Genomic DNA, 26,584 nt, shown 5'->3' on the forward strand with positions numbered 1-26,584 from the left:
AAGTTAAGTATTAATTTAATCTTAAAATGACTACTGCCAAGATTTTTGGTAAATGATACAACCATACATGTTAAGGTTTGGTGAATGTTTTAGAGTAGATGCTGATTCCAAAAACCGGCTCTCTGACTTGTGTGTAGCACTTTTTTTTTTTTTTTTTTTTTCATTTGATCCAGTGTGAAGGGGTATCCAAGGTATGGTTTCTAGCTCTGATTTGCCATAATGATGGTGCTAAATGCATTTTTTTATTATGTTCTCTGAGGTGGATGTCAATGGTTCTTCCTGTCTGCCCATAGTAAGTCAGGTCACATGTACAGGACACTTCATATACTCCTGGATGTGATCAAGAATAAAGATTGTCCTTAGCACTCTCACTATCTTTTCTGATGTGCCCTGAATGCATGGAATGGTAACAGTTTTGCTCTGGTCTAGTGTATTAGATGACAAAAGGGATTTGAGGGAGACATTTAGTATTTTTCTATTTTTTGGGTATTATAGCCACTGGCTAAAAAAAGTGTGGCCCAAGTGAGTGAGTTCAGTGGTAAGAGCATTATCAGCAGGACAGATAGCTCTGGTTCTGTAAGTTAGTATTTTTAGGATACCATATTACTGAGCTAGATGATGGTGTGATTGTCTGCACAAATATCTTCCAGTATGTGTAAGATTTTCTATGAGAAAAGGATAATGAACCATTAGGAAGGCATGTGACTAATGTATCTAGGAAGGGCAGACAATCATTAGATCTCTGTTCCACTGTGAAATGGATTTTAGAGTGGTGGCTATTTAAATACCCTAAACATGAATGTAATGTATCTGCACCATGTGGCCAAATAGTAAACACATCACCAACATAGTGCAGCCAAACCACTAGATTGAGAGTGGCTGTATTGATAGCTTGGTTCTCAAAGTGTTCTATGTAGAAATTGGCTAACAGGGGGAGCTCATGGCTGTTTAATTTAGCAGTTTGTATATCTTCTCTTTCCATGTAAAATAACCAGCATGAACTGCAATCTGAATAATTCAAATATTATTATTATTATTGTAGAGGCACTCCATGGAATCAGAAGTCTCATCGTAGGAGTTCCATTTCTTCACACAATACCTATCATACTTCTTAAAGTCATCCACTGATGAAGCACCCACCACCACCACCACCTCTGGCAACACATTCACCACCCTCCAAGCATAAAACCTAGAACTAACATCTTTGCTAGCCACACTCTTACACAACTTCCACTGGTGACCCTTTGATCTCTCCCTTCTTGTCAGGTAGTGTAAAAAGTCTTCAGTCTGAATCCTATAAAACCCCTTTAATAACTTAAATGCTTCTATCATGTCAACTTGTTTGAGTTTGTCAACTAATTTTTAAAGCCTACAGTCCTTTAATCTATTCTCATAAAGAGCATTCCATAGACCTGCCACAATCTTCATTACTTGACTCTGGATCCTATCTGCAACTTCTTCATCACCAAGAATCTGAAATTCCAGATTGATCTGTGTACAGTAGTCCAGGTGTGACCCTATTGAAGCCTTATATAGGGGAACAATAACCTCTCTATACCTGCTTGTCAGTGTGTTCTTCAACACCCACACAATCTAATGTCCTGTTTTGGTTACCTTCACAATATGAGCTCTAAATCTCAACTCTCTCTTCGCAATCATGCCTAAGTCCCTGGCCTCATCAGTTTTCTGATCTCTTCCCAAAGCGCATCACCTTGTGCTTGGTGACATTAAATTGCAGCCATTTACCTTGGCCCATACTGCAAGTCTGTTTAAGTCTTCCTGCAGTATTTGTGCATCACCTTCATTTACCACTGTTCTTCTCAGTTTAGTATCGTCAGCAAACAACTGAATATTTCTGACTAAGTACTGAGCCCAGTGGTACACCACTGGTCACTTGCATTCTCCTAGACTCAACTCCTCCATAAACCATTCTGTCATATCTGTCATCAGCAACCCTCAAATCAAATCACCAAATTCACATCCATTCCCATTTGCTTCAATTTATGCAATAGAGTTCTATGTGGAATCTTGTCAAATGCTTTTGCAAAGTTTAGCAATGTCACTGAATAGCCATTTCCCTTATCTAACTCCATTGTTACTTGATTATAAAAAAGTAAGTAAATTACTAAGGCAAGACCTCCTTTAATAAAACCATCTTGTACCTTAAAGAGATCACATTCCTATCCACCCAGTCCTGAATTCTGTAGTTCACCAATTTCTTCGATATCTTAACCATCACTCCTGAGATGTGAATTGGCCTATAATTTACTACTTCTGTCCTGGAGCCTTCTTTATGCAATGGGACAATTTTGCTCTCTTTCCACTCCACTGGCATCTTCCCACTATTGAAACTTAAATTAAACAGCTTGGTCAGAGGAGCTAATAATTCCCTTGCATATTCTCGAAATACATTTGCTAATATGCCATCTAAATCCCATGGCCTTGTTCACATTAAGGTTCTGCAATATTTTAAGCACCTCTATTTCCTCAACCTCCATTCTCTTATCATTCAATGTCACCACCTAAATGGCACACTCCTGCAAAATGCTCACTCAATAATTCAACTATTTGGTTTTGTTACCTCCCCACCATCAGCACTTTTTAAAGTCATCCTTCAATAGTCATTCCTCCTTTTACTTGCCACTTTAGGGTTTCTTTTTGCCTCATCAGCTAGCTTTCTCTTATAATTAACTTTGGCCTTCCTTACCATGACAGTCACTCTTCTTGCCTGAGCCTTATACTGCTCAGAGCATGTTGATCATGTTTCTTTATAATCTCTCCACAACCGTTTCTTTCTGAGCAACTCCTGCTTAAACTAAACTCCTACCTGATTTATTCTTCTGACTCTAATTCTAGATATACATTCAGATGCTGCTTTCTTCAAACACCCCTTGACCACCTCCCATGCACCACCACCACCATCTCTCCTGTTCAAATTCTTATCCCATACTCATAGGCATGCTGATCATGTTTCTTTATAATCTCTCCACAACCGTATAGAAGGGAAATAAAACTAACAAACTCAAGGTCTCAGTTAATAGTACACTGGTGAACAGTGAAGTAATATCAAAACTAATCATTGTCATAACTTTTTAAAATATGGACTTTTAATATGCTTTTTAGGTGAAAAGAATTTTTTTATTTACATTTTTTTTAAAATAATTTTTTACACTTTTTTTTTTAAAAATCGTGTAGCTTAATTGCAAACCATATTAAACTGAATAGTAAAAAATTGAATTTATACAAAAACCAATGAAAACTCAAATACAAAAATTAATATAATGGGTAATTTCGGTAAATCTCATTATCCTAAGTATATATATATACATCATCCAAAGAATAAGTATTTAGGTTATTAGTTAATAAAGAATAGTAATATTAAATGTTTCATGCTGATTACTGACCTAAGTCATGTTAACATATCACACGCTATTAAAGTCAGATTCAATTCACATAGATACAGACTTACAGATATAATTCTGAAAGGTCTATGGAAAAAAAAAATTGAGTTATAAAAATTTTATTGAGTGCACCGAAGTAATTCACATGCCATCTAACAGCAGTTTTCTGAGGCAAACAGCCCACATGAGGCATGTGTGTGCGAGCAAGCAGTTCTTAATCCTATTTCATTTACTATTAAAAATGGACATGTTGTGTAATACTTTAATAATTTTTAGTAACATAAAACTCCAAAATTGATATACAGATGAAAATTAAAATTATAAAGATGGATAAAGCAATAGGAGAAGATGGATCCTAAGGCCTTGTATTTCTTAAAAGTCCAAAGAGAAATAGATGATGGTTTAATTTCTTATCGGGACATTTGTGAATAGAAGAAAGGAGATTCTGTTCGATCATCCCTTCATAATTTTATAAGGTAGAACAAACAGCCAAATTAAATGTTTTTATATTTTTCCATTTCTCATACTATATATATTGTATTATATTACTTCGCATTAATCAAGGAGGATAGAGTAGACAGGATGGGGGTAGGGGATTTTGCTGATGATAACAGATGAATTGCAGCCAAAAGAGTAGGCAGTCAATTCGGCAGATGACTTTTGAGGCAAAGTGGTGTGAGATTGTAGCCAATAGGACAAAATATAAAATTATTTGCCACTACAGGCCATGAGTGTCAAGGATGGTGCAAAAGACATTCATCGGTGGATTAGTACAGTGAGTGCAAGTCCAGTGATTATAATCAGGGAATTTAACTTCAGAGAGAGACAAAGTAGAAATAGCAAAGAACTTATTGCAGGAAAGAAATGGGATTTATACACTTACTGAGAGATAATTATTTGAAGCAGCATGTGATGGAGAAGACTTAAGGTAGGAGAGCAATGGATCTGATTAGATGATCAGAAGACCTGCCATAACTAAGGCAGCTAACTGGGAAAAGTGACCATGTGGTCTTGACTTGGGAGGTAGCAAAACATGTATTGCTACCTCCCAATAGAGGTAGAGATCATCTACCTCTATTGGGAGATGCAGGGACAAGCTACATAAGCTACCCAAAATAATGTGAAAATTTCAGTTATTATTATCAAAATGGGAACTAATCAAAAGAAGGTGGATGGAAAAACAAAGAGACATAGGGACCGAAGAATACAAGAGATTACATAGAGAAATCAGAAGAGCCATCAAGCAGCATAAGGAAAAGTTCTATACTAATAAATGTGAAGAAATAGAGTTCCAGATGAGAAGGCATAATTATAGAAGGATGTTTTATTTAGTTCGTGACTTAAAGCACAAGTTCAAGCCTAAACTGAATGTCATCAACGACAGGAATGGATCATTACTAACAGAACAGTTGGAAATCAAAAACAGATGGAAAGAATACTGTGAGGAACTGTACAGTAGAGTGGATAAAGAAAATGTGGAGTCCTCCCACCAAGAAAATTTTGATTTAGAACCTCCTCCACTTAGGCATAAAGTTGAAAGAGAAGAGCAGTTAAGCAGCTCAACAGCAATAAGGCCCCAGGTGCAGATGAAATCCCAGCAGAGTTAATTAAGGCCACAGGGGATGGAGGGATAAGAGTGTTTCATAGATTGATTGCAAGGATATGGGAGACAGGATCATGGCCTCGAGACTGGAAGAAATCAGTTTTCATACCACTACACAAAAAGGTGATATGAAGGCATGCAAGAATTATAGAACTATTAGTTTGATATCTTATGCAAGCAAAGTTTTATTAAAGATCATGTTAAATAGGATTGAGGCCAAAGTTGAGGCAGAGATGCCCGAGGAACAAGCAGGTTTTAGGAAAGGTAGGGGCACCAGAGATCAGATCCTTTGCCTTAGACAGATCATAGAAAAATATAAAGAATTCAGACTCCCTCTGGTAATGTGTTTCTTAGACTACTCTAAAGCTTTTGACTGTGTTGAGCATGTGAAACTGTGGGAAGTAATGAAAAGAATGGCTTTTCCTCAACACACTATCAGGTTGATAGCCAACTTGTATAAGGAGCAAGAAGCCACAGTAAGAACAGGTGTTGGATTGATTGACTGGCTTCAAGTTGGAAAAGGAATTAGACAAGAATGTTTACTTTCTCCTCACTTGTTTAGTATATATGCAGAGGACATCATGCGTGAAGCATTGGATGAGCTCAGGACAGGAATTACGATAGGAGGTAGATTGATCAATAATATGAGGTATGCTGATGATATAGTACTCCTTTGCAATGACATGGAAGAACAGGACTAATTCTTAACAAAGTTAAGAAGATCAGTAATAACAGAGGACTTCAACTCAATTCTAGCAAGACAAAGATCATGGTTCTCAAAGGAAAAACAAACAGAGAAGCTCTTGAGAAACAAATGTATCTTAATGGAGAAAGAATTGAGGAAGTCAGCAAGTTTGAGTACCTGGGATCCATTATTAATGTGAAGAATTGCTGTTCAGAAGATGTCAGAAAAAGGTTAGGAATGGCTAAAACAACAGTCAGAGACCTGTGTAAAATCTGGAAGGATGGATCTATCTCCATGGGAACAAAGTTGAGGATTTTAGATGCAGTTGTTTTTCCAACAGTGACTTATTGATGTGAGACTTGTAACCTAAAGAAGTCAGATAAGAAACAGATATCTGCTTTTGAGATGTGGTGTTACAGAAGGCTGTTGAGAATATCATACACTGAAAGGCGTACAAATGAATGGGTGTTAGAAAAGATTAGTAGAACTTTAACGCTCCTTAAGGATATTGACAGAAGAAAGTTAAAATATTTTGGACACATAGAAAGGATGGAAGGAGGACTTCTCAGAACAGTAATAGAAGGTAAAGTTCTTGGAAAAAGAGGCAGGGGTAGACCATCAATGAGATGGATGGATGGCGTGTGTGAAGTGACTGATATTCAGAGAGTTGAGGCTGCCAGAAGGGCAAACAACAGGACTACATGGCGAGGCCTAGTGTGGAACATCATTGAGCATCAGAGTGACCATACGGCATCTGTAGATGCCCAGTGAACACAGACAGACATTATTATTATTAATAATGTCTGTCTGGGAATGAATGCATGGGAACCTCCATGAAGTACTAAAACTCATCATGAGGGACCTAAACTATGAACACAATATCTATCATACCACTCCTTGAAACAATTAACAGAAAAAGAACAACTGACTCAAGCAACCCATTCACTACTTCCAAGAAAAAAATCAAGTCCTCACGCCCTTGCTATCTGTGAGAATACCACTAGTGGTGGTGATGGGCAGTAGATTGCACTGATGTAGATATGATGGTAGTTGTGGTTCGCTGTAGTTGGTGGATTGAGTGGTGAAGGCGGAGAGCTGTAGAGTAGGTGCCCTCCCTTGATGAGCCTTTGCACTCCTTGTAGGTGTCACATAATAATACCAATCATAATATCCTCCCTCCTTTGCCTATCAACTAATCCTCAATTAGGAAGCATTCCAAAGACCACTCACAATCTTAGTCACTCTTCTCTGGATCCTCTCCACCACAGGAAACCCAGGTGACTAGACATGAGTACAGTAATCCAGATGTGGTAATATAGGGTCTTTATAAAAGGGATCATAACTGATATCTTTGCTAATTAGCGAGTTCTTCAATAACCAGGTAAATCTATAAGCTACAATGGCTAGTTTAGCAATATGCCCTCTAAACTTCAACTCTCTATTTACTACTATTATCCTCAAATCCCTGGCTTCATCAATTTCGTGGAGTACATTTCCCTCAATGTAGTACACAGCTTATAATCTTTGTATCCTAAAATGCATAACTTTACATATAAATTAAAGATGCCAAGAAACTATATTCTTGGTCATCATCATCAAATTCCTGCCATGTACCCTCAAAGGGGTGTACAGAATATGATAGTACTACATGAAAAAAATTACATCATTATTAATTTCCTATCTACAATTTTCCTACAAATCAGTCTGTTACTTGTCAAGACTCCAACATTATCAGATCTTATATTTCTATAGTCTAAGGCATTTTGTACCGTATCAATCCATCTATATCTTGGTCTTCCTCTGGGTCGTTTTGCTGCCAACCTGGCAGAAAACATTTGTTTGCTGATCTTTCCTCGCCCATTCTGTTTAAGTGACCATACCACCTGAGATTAGCTCTGCTAATGCATTCCTGGATGCTGACAATGTCAAGTTCTTTCCTAATATCCTCATTTTTAATATGATATTGCCATTGATGGAATCTGTTCACGCCTATAATCTTTCTCAGGACTCTCATATCTGTGGTCTCTAGTCTTTGGTCAAGTGTTTTACTTCTGACCCAGCTCTCAGATCCATAAGTTAACACTGGTTTGAACACTGTCTTGTATACAGCAAATTTAGTGTTCCGACTAATTTCTCTCTTATTCCATATGAATTTATTCAATTGACTTCCCACCATACCAGCTTTGCTGATTCTGTTGTCCATTTCTATATTTAATTTATCATCTTCAGTAAAAATCGTGCCTAAATAGCTGAAATGTTTTACTTGTTGCACAGGTTCTCCATTCGCAACACAGTTGACATTTTCAATGATGCTGCCTATTTTCATTGTCTTTGTCTGTCTTTTTATTGCTGACCTTCATACCATATCTATTCAATTTAGTCAGAGAATCTTGCAGACTTGTAGCGGATTTATTTAGAAGTATAACATCATCCGCATAAAGCAAAGAGCTGACATTAACATCTCCAATTTTGATATCATGTTTAATACCACTTTCCTTCATAATGTGATCCATATAGATAATGAATAACAGAGGGGATAATGTTCATCCTTGTCTCACACCAGATTTAACATTAAACCATCTTCCTGTACTTCCTTCAATTCTAATTGCTGACTTACAACTCAAATAAAGACCAAGTATTGCTTGATATAATGCCCCGTTGACACCATATAACTGCAGCGTATTGAATAGCTTCTCTCTTGGCACCTTGTCATAAGCCTTTTCCAAATCGACAAAACTTAAATACAGATCTTTGTTATATTCCCATGCTTTCTTGACTATTTGTCATAAAGTGAAGATCTGATCCTGACAACCTCTATTTGGCATGAATCCAGCTTGTTCTTCACCAAGCTTTTCTTCTACAATTCTTCTCAACCGTTTCTCAAGTATACTTGCATAGATCTTGCCAGGAACACTCAGTAGGGAAATACCTCTGTAATTCTCATATGCAATTTTATTTCCCTTTTTATATATGGGATATGGGTACTATGAGAGCTCTACTCCAATCATCGGGAATTCGTCCCTCTGTCCAGGCTTTCTGAACTATGCAGTGCAGCCACTGTAAGACTTTTATACCACCATACTTCAGCATTTCTGGTCGAATATCATCTACTCCTGCTGCCTTTCCACATTTCAAGCCTTTGATGGCTTTTTCTACCTCAAGTATGGATATGTATTCCTGACTGCATGCCTGGTCAGTGTTTTTTACCACTGTGCTGTCTTCACTGCTTGTTTCATTTAGCAGTTTTTCAAAGTAATTACTCCATACTTCAAGGATATCTTTTTCTCCCGTTTTCATGTCACCTTTATCATCTCTAATTCCTTTTACAGCACTCTTTCCTCCATTCCTAAGCTTCTTCAACAACCTCCAGATATTTTGCCACCTTCTTCATATTTATTTTCTATATTCTTACCTAAGTCCTCCCATGACTTTCGTTTAGCTAGTTTTACACAGTGTTTAGCATTCTTGCATTTGTCTCTATATTCTCTAAGAGCACAAGCTGAATTATTTGACAGGAACTTTTGATATGCTTTCTTCTTTTCCTTCACTGCCTCTTTAACTTCCTGTGTCCACCAGGGAGTTCTGATTTTTTTTATCCTTACAGACAACCTCACCACATGCCTCTCTGGCAGAATCAATCAATGTTTTCTTCAGAGTTTGCCACTGAATATCCAAGGTTTGATTCCTGTTCTCAAACTCTTTCATTTTTTCTTCAATAATCTTTGTGTATTTTAGTCTACAGTTCACATCTGAGAGCTGCTCAACTTTTATTCGCTTTAAAACTTTCTTACATGTTATTCTTTTCAATATGAAATTCAATTTTATCCTGCTCAAGACTAAATAGTGATCACTTCCAATTTCAAATCCTCTGTACACTCTGGTGTCCTGCACCAGAGAGAAAACATCACTATCAACAATAACATAGTCAATGAGACTTTTCTTATTCCTTGCCTCTTCTCTCCATGTGAATTTCTGCATATTTTTATGTTGGAACATGGTGTTAGTAATAACCAGTCCATGTCCTGAGCAGAAATCCAACAGATATTTGCCATTATTATTAGCTTTGCTCTTTTCTTCAAATTTTCCCAAAATATTTTTGTATGTCTCACAATCATTTCCTACTCTGCTATTTAGATCCCCAACAAGGATCAACTTTTCATTTTTCACTGTGTCAGTTGCTTTCTCTAAAGCCTCAAAAAATTCCTCAACTTCTACTTTAGTAGAGCCTTCTGTGGGACCATAGGCACAAACAAGTCTCATTGTCCAGTTTCTCCATTCTCATATTTGCCCACATTACTCTACTTGAGACTGACTGCCATTCAAGAAGATTAGCCTCGTATTTTGTGTTGAATACTATGGCTACTCCTTCTTTTCCTTGATTGTCATTGCCTGAATATAACATTTTGTATTTATTGCTCAGAAATATCTCACTAGTTTTGGTCTTTTTTGTTTCAGTCACCCCTATTATGTCGATCTGGTACTTATCTAATTCCTCAGCTAGCTCCATTTCTTTGCCATTCAGGTTTCTTATGTTGATAGTACCGATCTTTAACTCTGGTCTTGGTTCAATCCTTTATCCAAGTGTAAGCAAACAAAGTTTGCTCCTGAAGTATTTTCAAGACTGGGCAACTCATATATAGAAGCTAATGACTTCACATCACTCGCCTTCTTTAATTTATAGTATAACCAAGTGGAAAAACTTCCAACAGCATAACTTTACAATTTTTCACATTAAATTGGTCCACTATGTTTTACTCATAGTCAGCCTATTTAAATCATCCTACAAGCTTTCTACATTATATCGATTAACCATAAGCTACCCAAACTTTGCATCATCAGTGAACAACTGAAAATTTCCCTTCAAGTTATTTCCTATATCATTCATATGTAAACCAAATAGTAGTGGTTGAACCACAGAGCCCTGTGGCAAACCACTAGTCACTTGCTTTCTCTTAGATTATGCTCCTCCATATACTACTCTTTCTTATCTGCCAGCTACCCTTTTATCCATATTGCCAGTTTCATATCCATCCCAATTTGAGTAAGAGAGTTTAATGTAGTATCCTGTTAAACACTTTTGCAAAATCCAGCAGTATCATGATGTATCCATTCTCTTTATCCAATTCAGCTGTCACTATTATAAAAATTCACAGTGAAGAATTATTGGAGACACAACACACGTGTTAGAATAATTACTTTATTTAATATTAAGCAAGTAACAATCGATGTTTCAACCTCTGTATTGAGGTCATCATCAAGAAACATAAATATGTACAATATACAAGATACATGCTGTTGCACTATATGAAAGTAAAATGAATCTAAATGTTCGTTAATCATTTATCCTAGACTGACCTCTATTGAGAAGAGGAAAAAAAAAATGGAACTACATTAAACAATTTCTACAGTCCTTTCATATTGAGATTTTCTTCTGTCTGGGATTATTCTGGTTGCTATATGGGTTGAAGATGGGGTCCTCCACATTCTTGGAATAATTAATCCATCATTTTTCTTCAGGTTTGGATGATGTTTTAGCATTTCACAAGCTTCTTTGAATCTTTTTTCTTACCAGGTTTTGGTGTGGTGCAGGGACTTAGTGCCTTTCCAGTCAATTCTGTGGCATGTTTGGAGAGCATGGTCTGATAAGCCTGTTTTACCACAGTGGAGGTATTTAATGTTGCATTTGTGTTCTTTTCTGATTGGGATGATGGGTCCTGTTTCTCCTATGTAAGGTAGGTTACAGGTATACTGAATTCTGTAAACCCCTGGGTGGGCAAGACATGGAAGATGATCTTTGGAGTAGGTAAGTAAATTTCTTAGTTTTGCCGAGGATTTGAAGGTTGTCTTAATGTTGTATTTAAGTAGTATTCTATGTTCTATCTATTTTTTATGAAATGCCCCTAATGTAGGGTATAGTTATTTCATTCTTGTAAATCTTTCTTCCTTTTAATGGTATTTTTATGGAGAATCTTGTCAACTGTTTTTTTTATTGTAGCCATTTTTTTTACAAATGTTTGGTTAATGATTTCAAATTCTTAGTTCATTGAAGCAAATGAGATGAGATGAGATAAGCATTTGTTTCCAACCAAAGCATTCATTCTTACTACCACTACTTTTGCCTGCTTGCTTCTCATATCCTATATCTAAAAACAACAAAAATATAAATGGATTTCTAGATGAATATGAATGTTTCTGTAGTTTAGCAGTTCTTCAGGTAATTTTCTGTATTGTGACCACACGTTTCTAAACTATAATAGGTTTAATAAAATAAACAATATACTCCAGCAAGTTTTTTAAAGTCATCAGACTTACATAATCAGATGTACCACTTATATAAAAAAAAAGACTAGAAAAAATTATTTACACATAGCAGATGTTATCAGAACTTCACAATTATTACATATAAATAAGTGACCAGGGGGAAAAAAAATATTGAATGAATTATTTTATATGCATTGGAACAATGCTAGTTGTTGCTGTCACATTATGTGGCATGATACATGTCACATCCTGGGTCTACAGTTGTTAAATTTTTCTTGAAAGCAGACAAAAATTGGTGTAGGATTAAGACTTGGATTTTATTACACTGTGTGGAGATCCCAAGCATTTCAAAGGATTGTTTAAACTTTCTCGTAAAATAATTATGATCAAACAAAAAGGCTATATATAATAGCCTTTTTGTTTATGTGATGCTTATGTTTATGCGATGCTATACTGATGCTTATGTATAGCCTACATAAGCATCAGTAGATTTTGGTATACTGAGATGGATAGCAATGTCACGGACAGAAAAACCACTGATATGCCCAACTACCAGCCCACATTAGAAGTCTGTCAGTTCAGCTAAATGTGGCATCTTGACATTGAGTACAGTGCAAAACATATAGCACATCCCACCTTTTATTACTACTTATGCAGACACTCTTCAAATATCTGCATGTGGTAGGATCTGAAATTTGCATGTCACGTAAGGTCCAAATACTTTTGTCAACATAGTGCATTTTTGAAAGGAAAAAAATTATATGGAGACAAAAAAAATAAAAAAAAAGACAATCACCTAATATAACCACTTTGATTTAGAACACAGCTTTTTTTTTTTTAGTTGTTCATTCTACTATCAAAAGAAAAACAGAATCCTGCAGAACATAATATGTAGAGATTTTGCTACTCAAGAAATGATTATTCTGTGTTTAAATTGTGGAGTGACACTACATGTTGTGACCGGTTTCAAAAAAATTCTACACCAGGTTACATTTGTGATTTTGTTTTTAAAAATAAAAATGGTATGTTTTATTCTTTGAGCACCTTTGATTAAAAAAATGAATATTACTACTTTGAAAATAAAGTCTCTAAAAGGTTTTTTATGCACTATTAAAATTAAAAGAAACACACGTATTAACCACAGTGAAAATTATTTACTTGTAAATATTAAAATTTTTTATGCATTATAAAATTAGGTCTAACTCAGAAATAACCTGGCAAAGAGAAGCCATTAAACAGTTGTGTTGTAATAGATTTCACGGTATGATATGAACACAGATGGATAAGAAAATAACTATTTATTAACTTAAAAGCTAATATAATAAAATATATCTAGGGTGCTTAAAAAACAGCAACTATGCACAGTATTTAAACTTTATGTAAAATTAGCAACTCTCATCCGTTCACCTAAGGACAAATGCACTCCTTTATCACATCCAGGAGTCCATGAAGTGCCCTGTTCTTGCCATCAAGCCTACTACGGACAGACAGGAAGAACTGTGGACATCTGTCTCAGTGAACACAAAAAATATATCCGACACTTTCGCTATGGCAAGTCAGGTCTGGCAGACCATGCTTTGGATACCCCTGCACACAGGATCAATTGAAAAGAAACAAAAGTAATGCACAGAAGCTTCTACAAGTCGGATAGGTTATTCTTGGAATCAACAGAAGCCTTAAAACATACTCCAAACCTTAACAAGTATGGCTGTATAAATCTACCAAAGATTTGGGAGACAGTCATCCTAAGAACAAATTAATATTTATTACTTTTATCTTTTTATTTTATTTTTTTTTTTTTTCAAACTTTCTAAGACTATCGTTTGGACTACTATTTCAAAACTTTGAACTTTTTTTTTTTTTTTTTAAACCTAGATGGCACCATATTAGGACTTTAGTCTTGTGTCGTACGCTGCAATTACTTATACTAGCCCCACTGTCACACCGGATAGTGGTTATCTTGCATTTGTAACAAATTTTGTGTTGCGTGCTCTGAAGATGCTGGATATAATACCAGCGAAATATTAGCTTTTAAGTTAATAAATAGTTATTTTCTTATCTATCTGTGTTCATATCATACCGTGAAATCTATTACAACATATCTGATGAACACATAAGCCTATCCACACGTATTAAACAGTTGGGTTTGTGGGAGGGGGGGGATAAAACACTGAATGGGCTAAGATTTCCGAAGAAAAAAATGCATAAATAAAAATAAATTCAGTATCATTAATTTTTATCCTCAAACTCAGGACTACAATCGTAACTTTCTGATGGATCAAGACTAATGGTTTAAAATCATGTTTTTATCATGTTTATAAATTATATTTACAGATAGTGGAAATACTAATCTGTATTACTCATACAAGGGAATGAAAATTTTATATTCAATGTAATAAACAAATTAGCAAATTTCGAAAATCTTAAAGGACACAATGTCTACCAACAACATCATATAACAAGACCAGAGTATTTGGAGTTTGTTCAGTAAAGTGCACTATTTTCAATTCTACTGCTGTGACACAACAATAATTTGATATTTAAGTTGAAATATATGGATTTAGATATCACGTTTGTGGAGTGGATTGGAAATTGATTTTCTGATAGACACCAGACAATTGCTGGGAGAGAGGTCTCAAGAGTAGCAAGTCTACAAGTAGGATTCCATACCATTCAACCTCTATGTCAATGATATTGTCACTAGACTGCAGATAATCTGAAGTCTGGTGACAATATCATTATTGTTACTAATGATATTGGGTAGCTCCTTGTAACCCTTAAGGTTACAAGGAGTACAACCTTCTGCTGCTACAAGGGGCAAGCAGCACTCTTTGTAAATCAGTATGCCAACAGTCAGCAAACTGAGAGGCTGCATTCTTGTATTTTTGTAATATTGTTTTACTGGTTATGCAAGTTTCTTATTTAACTGAAATGGCAGATTTTAAGGAGCAAAGAATCTACATCAAATTTTGCTTCAACCTCAAAAATACCATTGCAGAAACCCATCAAATGCTTAAGGAAGTATTTGGTGATATGCTATGAGTACAGTGAAAGTTGCCAAATTCAATGCAGTTAAAAAAAAAAAAAGTACATCAAGTCAATGTTTGATCATTTTTTTTGCCATCCAAAGCATTGTCCACAAGGAATATTTCTGGAAATGAAATTCTCATCATCAATCAAATTCTTTGTACCATTAAGGGACATTCATAGTTACTGTAAAATGATTAGATTCATTTACATATATTTACAAGAAATACTTATGTGTATATCATCACTAAAACAGTATATTAATATAGATAAATATTAGAAGAAATTTATTGTAACAGTTATCTTTTATTTTTCCTTTCAACTTTTGTATTGCAAATTTTTCGAAATGAAATGCTAAGATGTAAAGAACCTCATCTTTGTAATGCCACACGATTCTGTGTGTGTATACACATATATATACAGTCATACCCCGACTTACACGAATCCAGAGTTACACGGTTTCTTATATGTACGTATTCCCGTCTCGCTTTACGCCTCACCACTAGTCGTATCTTTCAGGTGCTGGCCGCATTCGCCAGTGTCGCCCATGCTGTGAACAAGCACAGACGTGTTTCGCGCGGTCTCCATTCATACACGATTTTTATAGTCTACAAACCTTGCGATTGTTTAATGTATGTTCTTGATAAAAATTTTATCAAATAAAAAATAATTATGTCATCCAAAAGAAGCAAGTCCGATTCTTCTACAGCTAGCAAGAAAAGAAAAACATTGACTTTGGAAACAAAACTCAACATTATTAAGGATTTTGAAGGCGGAATGAAAATTTGTGAGCTAGCAAAGACGTTCCATCTACAGGAATCCACAGGAAGAACAATCATAAAAGAAAGGTTTACAGATTTTGGAGGACACAGATTCTAACGAGGAATGAATAGTAGCCACAAGGCAAGGAATAAAAAAATCATTAGCTTGCTATGAAGAAATTGTGTGTGACAAGAAAAAGACATTATGCCAAATCTATTAAATTCAGATGAATCTATTAAATTTTATAGAACCATCGACATCGAAATAACTTTCTTTTTTTTTTATGTACGAAAAACTACAATTATGATTATATTTCTTAAAAAATATAGGTGTTTTTGTAAACCTTTGGTCCCAATTGTATGTTTGTATATATAAATTACTACACAAATTCGACTTTACACTTTTTGTTGGTCCCACCTACTGTGTAACTTCGGGGTTTTACTGTGTATACACACACACACACACACACACACACTAACCACCAATTAATACAGCCAAAAGGCTGCGGGTTTGAATCCTGCCGTGGGCATGGATGTTTGTGAATGTCTTTGGAAATACTAGTGGTGGTGAGCAATAGATGGTGTTGGTGTAGTTGTGGTTAGTGAATTGAGTGGCAGTGAACAGAGTTGTAGAGCAAGTGCCCTCCCTCGATGAGTCCTTGGACTCCCTGGAGGTGTCTAATAATAATAATTATATACAGGGTGTTCGGGATAAATTTGACAGTTTCATAAGGAAAAAGAAAATCTTCTTTGTATCTATTAAATTTAATGAATTGACAAAAAAACATTACAGGCAGAGTTAATTACAATACTATCAACAAGATTTACTCAAAATAACCACCATTAGCATCGATCACAGCTTCAATTCTGCTTCGGAACCTCGAACAAGCTGATGCTACAGTCTCCCTGGGAAGGGCCGCAAAAACTGTTTTAATTTTATCCATTAACTGGGCTTTTGTATTACTGGAAGTGCGATTGGTGTCTTTTCAACTGCGCCCCATACAAAATAATCCATGGGGTTAAGGTCTGGGGAGTTTGGAGGCCAAACATTTGGACTGGTGAAGTCGTAGAAATTTTCAGACAACCATTTTTGACTTTTCCCAGAGGTGTGGCAAGGGGCCGAATCCTGCTGCCATACATACGGCCTACCATTGGCTACCCTTGTTATCCAGGGCTTGACTACAGTTAGCAACTCCACGAACAAAGCCCGAATTCCAATGCCAGGGTTCTTCAACACCTGTTCCTGCAGATTTGCGAGGAATTCTGCTGTACGAACACAATCAGATCGTCTGCTAGGGATCTTTCTTCTTGCTACATCCTCGTAGTCACCATTGCAAGTCTCTAGTTCATGCCTGATTGTTTTTACTGTATTCAGGGAGCATTGGGCAGCAGTCGTAATATCCTTATTTTGATGGCGGGCACGAATCATCATGATACAAGTTATTCTCTTCCATGATTCAGGTGGGTTCCAGCTATCCATCCTTTCTGACATCTTGTATATGAATGAAGAAGGGTCCAAACTTTTAAATGAAGAGAAGTGTGTGTTAATACATGTAACTTACGGAAAAATATAATTAATTATAAATATGTCAAATTTATCCCGAACACCCTGTATATATATATGAATGTATAGTGATACAATGCATACAATAGTATTATAAAAAACAAAGAGACAATGAAATTAACTTAATTTGGTATTAAACTGAATCACTCCTCTTCACTTGAAATCTGCAAAAAGCATGTTTATCATTTTCAGATGAGTGCTAATGTTAAATGAGCTAGTCAATTATTTTATATTAAAACTGTTGTTTATAAGACCAGTAATCTGATTTTCCAGTGCTATATGATGTCACACTGGGAGACATACTGCTAATGTAAATAGCAAGAGCTTAGAGAAGAGAAATATTTCAAATAGAAAAATCCCAAGAAGGAAATGTAATAATTTGGAGGATTTGTTTGTATTACATTTCCATAGATTAAGGAGGAAATCCTTTCTTCTAATATACCTTAACTGCAAATATTAAAATTATAAAAAAAAAAGTCTATTCATTGTTGAACTTTATATAACGAGTAAAGAGAATATTAACTAATTGGAAGTTTTTTCCCCACTTGGTTAGACTATAATAAATTTAGTTTAATCCTTTATCCAACTGTAAGCAAACAAAGTTTGAAGTATCTTCAGGACTGAGGCAACTCGTGGTATCTCCTATAATGCAAAGCACATCTCCTTGCAGACAAGTATAATGCTATGCATTAAGGGAAGGGCCACTACCCAGACTGGTTTTGACCTCTATTGAATTCTCATCAGTGGGAGCCAGACCCAGAAGTGGTGATACTAAGGCAGAAGCAATGGCAAGGTAGTGGCCCTTCCCTTAATGCATAGCATTATACATGTCCGCAAGGAGATGTGCTTTGCATTATGGGAGATACTAAAGCAAGGAGTGATGAGAGCTTGGTCCACCTTTACTACGAGTTGCCTCAGTCCTGAAGATACTTCAGGCACAAACTTTGTTTGCTTACACTTGGATAAAGGATTAAACTAAATTTATTATGGAATATTAAATAGATAGAGCTGAAAGTTGCTTTCAAAAAGACATCTATCTATAGAGACACACCAACTCAAAAGAGCTGAGAAAAATTACAATCATCTAAGAGAAAAGTGTCATTCCATGTTATAACTTAACACAAACAATAATTGCTAATGAAAATTAAGGAAATTTATTGATGGTCTGAAACATAACTCTAAGGAATTCCAACATGCTATATGTGCAAAAAAGAAAGGAAGTATTTCATGGATTCTGTCATTTCTTTATTTGAAGGTAGGAACAATTATCTTCTACTTTTTAACAGTGTGGAACTTGAGTGTTTGAGTAAGGATAATATATTCTTCATCACATTGAATAATGTGTGGAATAGTCATCGAAACAATTTGTTACTGATTAAAGGAAGATTAGGGAATTATAATATGATGGTCTTATATGTCTCTGAGCTGTTAAATTCTTCAAATGTGTAACCATCTGAAAAACATCTATAACCAACTTCTGTTGGTTATACATGTTTAAAGTGAAGGTGAATGAGCAGAATGAAATTTTATTATTATTTGAGACTTCCAGGGAGTCGAGGACTCATCGAGGTAGGCTATAAATCACCCAAACCAGCTGTCATACCTTCCCTTAAATTCATTCACACTAGATGCACTCACTACCCCTAAAGGCAAACTATTCCACTCGCTCTTACCCCTTTCTTGACTGCAAATAAATTTAACTTCCATGGATGACCCGTGTATTCTCTCCACCTCCCATATAATGAAAAATTTCATCAGATGATATCCTATAACACCCATTCAAAAGTTTATAGACCTCTATCATATCATCCTCCTTTCTCCTGTTAACCAGAGCCTGCAATCTACATACTTACAATCTGTTCTCATAATCTAACTCACATAATCAGGATATAATCTTTGTAACTCTTCTTTGCATCCTTTCCACAGCTTCTTTATCCCTTTGGAAGCTGGGAGACCAAATCTGCACACAATAATCCAGGTGTGGTATTATCAAAGTCTTATAAAGAGGCAAAATGAGTTCCTTATCCTTACATGTCAAGGTTCACTTCAACATTGCAATTATCCTCTGAGTTATATTTGCAACATTTGCTATGTGATTTGAACTTTAAATTCCTATCCATGAATATGCCAAGATCCCTTGCCTTCTCAGTCTCTTGTAGCATAACCCCACTAATATAATATGCCACTGGAACTCTAATTATGCCAAAGTGCTTTACGCTTACTAACATTAAACTGACAGCCATTTTGTTTGCCCAAATTTCCAGCCTGTTCAAATCATTTTGTAAGTGCTGAATATCATTAGCATTTCTGATTGCCCTGCCTATCTTCACATCATTGGCAAACAATTGCACATCTGATGTTAGACCCTACCTGATGTCATTAATGTACAGATTGAACAATAATGGTCCAAGGACCGAACCCTGAGATACACCACTGGTCACCTTAAATCTGGCAGATTCACACCCACTATATACCACTTTTTGATATCCATGTGTCAACCATCCCCTGATCCAAGTCAAGAGTTTATATTCCAATTCCATATTCTCCAGTTTATGCAACAGCCTTTCGTGTGGTATCCTATCAAATGCCTTAGAAAAATCCAAATTATCATAGTGTATCCAACTAGGCCATAACATTGTTATAAAATATAAGCAAATTGCTAAAGCATGACCTTCCTTTAGTAAACCCATGTTGCTCCTTGCAGAGTATAGGTTGTTTATCTACCCATTTCTGTATGCAAGTTCTTACTAACTTCTTTAAAATCTTCACTAACACACCAGAGATACTGATTGGTCGGTAGTTAGACATATCACTTTTTGTACCACTCTTGTACAATGGAACTATCATACAAACCTTTAGCAAATGGGCTGATATTCCATCTGTCCCTATAGGCAAATTCTTATCTAAGTTATGAAACAGCTCTTCAACCTCATTTTCATGAAGCACTAACTCTTCATCCAATGTAGCAGTAGCATTGCGCACCATGTTACATACACCTGGTTGATATATCTTAGCAAAGTGAGCACTCGTTAACTGAACAATCTCATTAGCTTCCAACACTCGAGTATCATCTGCATTCAATAAAGTTATTCTTTCACATTCGTTCTTTCTTTTGATTGCAGCATAATGATAAAATTCTTTTGGATTGCCTTTGGTTTGCATAGTCAATTTCTTTTCATACTCCGATTAAGCTTTTTGCACAATACTCTATATTTCATAACTCCTCTCACTCTTATTCTCATGATATTCTTTTCATATCACCATCTTCTTGTGGATCTTCTTATTAAGGTTGCACATCCATTTCACTCAACTTATTCTTCGAACACTAGGGATACATTCAGATACCACCTCATTTAAGCACTTTTTCAAAAATTCCCATGCATTGCTGACATTTTTCCCATTCAGTAACTGATACTATGGGACGAAGATAGTAGTCTCCTAAATTGATCATAATTTCAGCTTTGTAATTCAGAATGTAACCTGTTTTAAATGGAGCATCAATATAATTAGATACTTCCCAAGAAAGCATAGCATAATTACTGTCACCAATTGGTGGTAAAATAGCCATATTCTTAACAGAGACCCCTTCTGGTGCTGTGAGCAAATCCAACACTCTTTGACCTCGAGCTCCTTCTTTCACATGCTGCTTGAGAAAGTTGTCTCGCAACAATTCAATAAATTCCTCTTCTTTCTTATCATGAGATTTCTCTTCTACCCAATCAATGTTTGGAAAATTAATGTCACCCATAATGATCATTCATTTGTTACTCATAAAGCTAAATTGGCAATGCATTTCTTCATCCCCTGCAACTTAGCTGCCTATAGCAACATCCCAACATATTTTCATTCTGTTAATCTCCACTTCACACCAGATAGACTCAAACTCACTGTTACATGGGACATTATTACCATCATTGTTTTCTTGTGTATATACCCTAACTGGACTTAAGTCATCTGATATCATTAGTAGTACTCCTCCTCCTCTCCTATCTCTTCTGTCATTCCTAAAAATAGTATACCGATTATACTTGATCCCACTTACCATATCTGACTCTGATAGCCAGGTTTCACTAATGCCAACAATCTTAGGTTACATCGTATTCAATAAAGCAACGAATTCAACCCCTTTAATTTCCAATACTCCTGGCATTTGTGTGTAGACATAATAAATTACCATCTAGCTTATTCTTATAATTAGATATGCAATCTATTTGGTCTTGTTCTAGAATTTTCTCTTTTCCCTTCCCAGATATACTTAAAGTCTGAACTCAAAGCATATTTTTCCATCCCTTCGCCACATACATTACCATATTCAAAGACATTCATATCTTTATCATGTTTGCATACCATAACAGAACTTTCACGCACATTTTTCCAATCCCTCCCTCGATGGTCTAGTTTCCCTGATTCTCTGAATTAGGCCTCATACCAAGAAGTAATTTCTCCAGGCTGTTGATGCCAAATGAATTCAAGTGCAGGCCATCCTTCTTATACAAATCTTTTCTGCAATCAAACTCACTCCACACATCTAAAAACTCACATCCATTTCTTCTACACAGCCTGTGCATGAAATCATTTGCTATCATCACTCTCCTTCTTAACTCGGTACTCTCATATCTGGGTAGCAAACCTACAATTTTTACTATCTTACATTTCTTTCTTGCTTTTTCCAACAGACCTTTCATATCTTCTCTCATACTATATTTGTCACTACTGAAATTATTAGTACCTATCAGAACCACCATCTCTTTTACTTTTCTTTTTTGCTTTTCAATTACATTTGTCATATTTTTCATTTTTGCACCTGGAAAACTAGAAGTGGTGACTCCCTTGGCAAGCACAAATTTTAAGATTGAGTCATCATACCATATCAGCTCTTTTTTATTAGATTTTACCTGACCTACTTTGTTGTTATTAATATTATGATTACCAACTTCAGTACTTTCCTGCCTGTTCTTGTTCTGATCCTTTTTCTTATTGTGTATAAGTTTAGTCAAATGTTTTTCCACCTTTTACAATTCTCTGGTTCTAATTTATGACTTGTAATTTTCAGTGTTTATTTATAAATAAATAATTTAGATTTTTCTTTGTCTGATTAGCATCGAGTCCTTATCAACTGTATTTTGTTGACATTTATGCATTTCCAAAATCAGATTTGAACTCAAATTTCATTAAGAAAAAATTATTCTCCTCTTTGTTATACTGATCAGTCAGTGTTGCTGAAAGTTAATACAATGATAATAACAAAGGAAGGATTTGGGAGGGGGGGGGTGGAGTGAGAGAAGGATCTGAAGATGGAAATTATTTTTTTGGTGAGGAGGAAGGATTTAAGGGAAAAAGTCAGGGATGAAGGATCCTCTTCATGAAAATGAAATGTCCTTTTCAAATATATCAGCATTATTTATATCATTCTGCCAGTAAATGTCATCCAGTTACTTCCCTAATTTTTTTCAGAACTCTATGTGCTGCCCTTAGTCTCTGATCATTGTTTTATTTCTAGCCTAACTCTCATATCCATCAGTTAAAAGTGGATTAAACACTTTCTTTTATATTGCTAGTTTAGTTTTTGGCTAATTTCACTCTTATTCCATATAAATTTATTCAATTAGCTCCCTCTCATACTACTTTTGCTTATTCTGTTATTTATTCCAAAATTTAATCTGCAATCTTCACTAACTGAAATATTTTAATTGTTCTATAAGTTCTCCATTAAGAATATGATTAATGTTTTCTGCATTCTTCCTATTTTCATAGTCTTTTTTTGTTGATTTTCATGCCAAATATCTTACAATGGTTAGTCAATGCAGTCAAAGAATCCAGAAGACATAACAGATTTATTTAGGAATGTGACAGCTGTATAAAGTAAAGTGCTGAGATGAATACTGCCAATTTTCATAACAGGTTTAATGCCCTTTCCTTTACAGTATGATCATATAAATGTTGATTAATAATGCAGATAGTGTGCTGCTTGTATCTTGCTATACAACTGATTTTACATCAATCCTAACTGCTGTTACAACTTACATATAGGAGATATACTGTTCTGTATAATGTATCTTTTTATCCCATATAAATGTAGCATTTTGAACAACTATTGGTCTTAAAGTGAAAATCTGATCCTGACAACCCTTATTTGGCCTGATCTCAGCTTGTTCTTCCCTAAATTTCTCTTTCACAACTTAGCATATTTGAGAAGAGGTTTCTCAAATATGTATTAATATCTCAAATATGTATCAAGTATTAATACTCAATATTAATACTTGATATTAATATTGAGAAAGAAATTAATCTGTAATTCTTTCATGTCTCCATGTTTGATTATTTCTGGTTGAATATCAGTTATGAAAAAATGAAATTCTTTTAGGTATTTATTTCACGTTTAAAGTATCATGAAGCTGATGCATAAAAGTCATGATTTTTCAATTCCCTCAGTGTCAATGCAGATACCAATTACTGTTGATCATTCTGTGAAAGGAAAAAATTTAAACGCATTCCGATTTGTGATATCATTTCACTATGCTACATTTGATTTGAATATTTCAGATCTTCATTTTTAAAAAATGGCACAGAAATGTATTTCTTTTGTATCAATATGTATAGTGATACTGATCTGTTTATCAAACTTCATATAATCAGGCTTCACTGAGCTCAAAGAACAGTTTTGCATTGAAGTTGCAAAAAAAAGTCTGTGAGTAGTCATCAATACTACAACATATATTTTATATCATCTTAATATTAAATTAATATTAGGTTATAAATTTGTGTTAACTGCTGGGCATTGAGTAGGCACCTGCATCATTCAGTTTGTAAGAAATGATAGCTATACAATCACATCATATACCATTCGTATCTCTTTTAATTTCTAAAATAATAAAAGATCTAACAATTTAATTATTTAATAATTTAATTTTTGCTAAATAAAATATTATTTAGCAAAAATTAAAGAAAAAATTGAATTCCCTTTACTCTAAGCATTTATATATTATCAACAGTGAACTCACATTATAGCAAGCTCCAAAAACATCCCAGCCACAGTACCATAATCAATACTATTCTAAAAAAATCTACTTTGGCAAACCTTCCCTATACCATGTACTAGGGCATGAGTGCTTTTGAAGATTTAATGGCATAATTAAGTTTAATGGAATGGAAATAGCATAAAGAAATAATTAAACACAAGTTTAATAGTTCCAATATTGTCTTTTCTGGAATATAACGAAAAAATTGTAATAACACAGAATATAAAAACACACAATAAATGTAAAATGTTAGATTAGAAGCTTAAATTCCTAAGAGGGGATTGTTCTTTATAGGTACGGGTAGCCAGTCTTGGCTGTTTGCTGGGAAGTCTAAGAATTAATGTTTCCCAAATCTTGGGAAGTTTAACACGACAATATTTATTAGATTACATTTTTTTTTTTTTAAATCTGCTAATGATCCCTCCTCCCAAAAAAAAAAAAAAAAAGAATTTCAAGTTTGTATTTGCAACAATGAAGCATGGGAGTTTTTGTTCCATCTGATTCTATATAAGTTATCATCCAAACCATAGTTAACTAACTGCCTGACTGCCCATAATTGTGGTAAGTGAATGTATTTTTGTGTTCTTCAAGGGAGATATTGCCAGATTTCCCAGTCTGTCCATAATATGACAAGTTGCAAGAATAAGGAGGCTTGTATATCTAGAACAAAGGAAGGAAGAAGTTGATCTTTAGGAGAGAGTGGATAAGGGCAGCCAGCTTCATATGAGTTTTGAAAGCAGTGCAGAGTGCAGAATATTTCTTTAATATTCTGGCTATTTTTTTCCTGAGATGCTCCAGATATAGGGGAAAATAATAGTATTGTTATTATTATGTGACATCTCTGTGAAGTCCAAGGACTGGGGAGAGAGAGAGGGGGCATTTCATTCTACACAATCCTCTATGTCCATTATCTAATCCTCCATCTATACACGATGGCACTAACCACCATCAACGATTTTCTATTGAAAAATCCTATAGAAAGATTCCTCTCATTATGATGAGAATCAAACTCAGGTCTTTCCCAATTGTGCTATAGATGCATGCTTGTATAATAATTGGTATGCTGAGATGGATGCGAGGTAACAGAAGGAACAACTATCTTGTTAAACGTTTTGGTATTTTAGTCAATCATCAGAAAAAAGATATGGCAAATAAAGGATAGTTCTGCAAAGAAAGCCTGGGTGAAACGGAGGTTGGATAATCTGTTGACAAGGGATTTTATGATACCATCTGATGAGTGGAGGTATGAGGGGGGAGAAGTTTGTGTGTTGTATATATCTACCCAGGTGAGTAAGTTTTCTGTAAACTGAGAAAGAAAGTAGTTGAAATATGTGATTAGAATGTGTAGAGAAAACAGACTACTGTTATTTTCTTTTTAAGTAAAGTTTTTTTAAGTAAACATATTTTTAAGTAACATTAAAGTTTATTCACCAAAATCCACCTTTTTGACATTTTACTAAAAAATGTTTTCCTCTTGACATCACTGATTTCTTCAATTTTGCCATCCACATGGGTTACTTCACTTGGAAGGACAATATATATAAATACAATGAGGGCACAGCATGGGCCATTTCCTCTAGCCAATTTCTATATGGAGCAGTTTGAAAAACATGCTCTTGATACTGTTGTTCTAAAACCTTCTATCTGGCTAAGATACATTGATGATGTGTTCTTCATATGGCTAAAGCATATTATTTTTTCCTTCTCCTCAACAACTAGCATCCTAGAATCCAGTTCACTATAGAAAAGAAAATAACAACATTCAGTCTTTTCTAGACACTCTAATTGGGTATTCATAATGGCACTCTCTTTCTTTCTTTTTTTCTCAGTTAACAGAAAACCTAACCATACAAATAGACACGCACACACACACCACCCCAACAATAAGCTATCATTAAAAACCTCGTTAACAGTCTCCAACCCGAGTTCAAACTAGGCTTCTCTCAAAGCTGAACATATTTCTTTATTTGCCATACCTTCCTGTCCAATGGTTACAATGCCAAAAAAGATTAAAAAATAATTGTTCCTTCTGTCACCTCTCATCCCTCCCAACATAAAAATTATAATAATGCTATTACTATTCCTTATGTCAGGAGCACCTTGGAAAAAATAGCCAGAACTTTAAAAAAATATAATCTCCTCACTGTTTTCAAACCTCATATGAAGCTAATTACCTTTATCTGCTCTACATTCCCCCCCCCCCTTCTCTGTTCTGGATGTATACAAAGTTCCTTGTCTTGCAACTTGTCATATTATGGACAAA

At 35.1% G+C, this 26,584-nt stretch overlaps 1 protein-coding gene across 3 annotated transcripts in view; it reads right to left on the bottom strand.

Moving 5' to 3' along the window:
- Positions 1 to 26,584, bottom strand: part of ArfGAP1 (ADP-ribosylation factor GTPase-activating protein 1) — a 320,099-nt gene that overhangs the window by 151,264 nt on the left and 142,251 nt on the right. The window lies entirely within an intron of this gene.

This window comes from Typopeltis vanoorti, chromosome 20, assembly GCF_054136105.1.
Source record: "Typopeltis vanoorti isolate ZY-2024b chromosome 20, IOZ_Tvanoo_1.0, whole genome shotgun sequence".
NCBI lineage: Eukaryota > Metazoa > Arthropoda > Arachnida > Uropygi > Thelyphonidae > Typopeltis > Typopeltis vanoorti.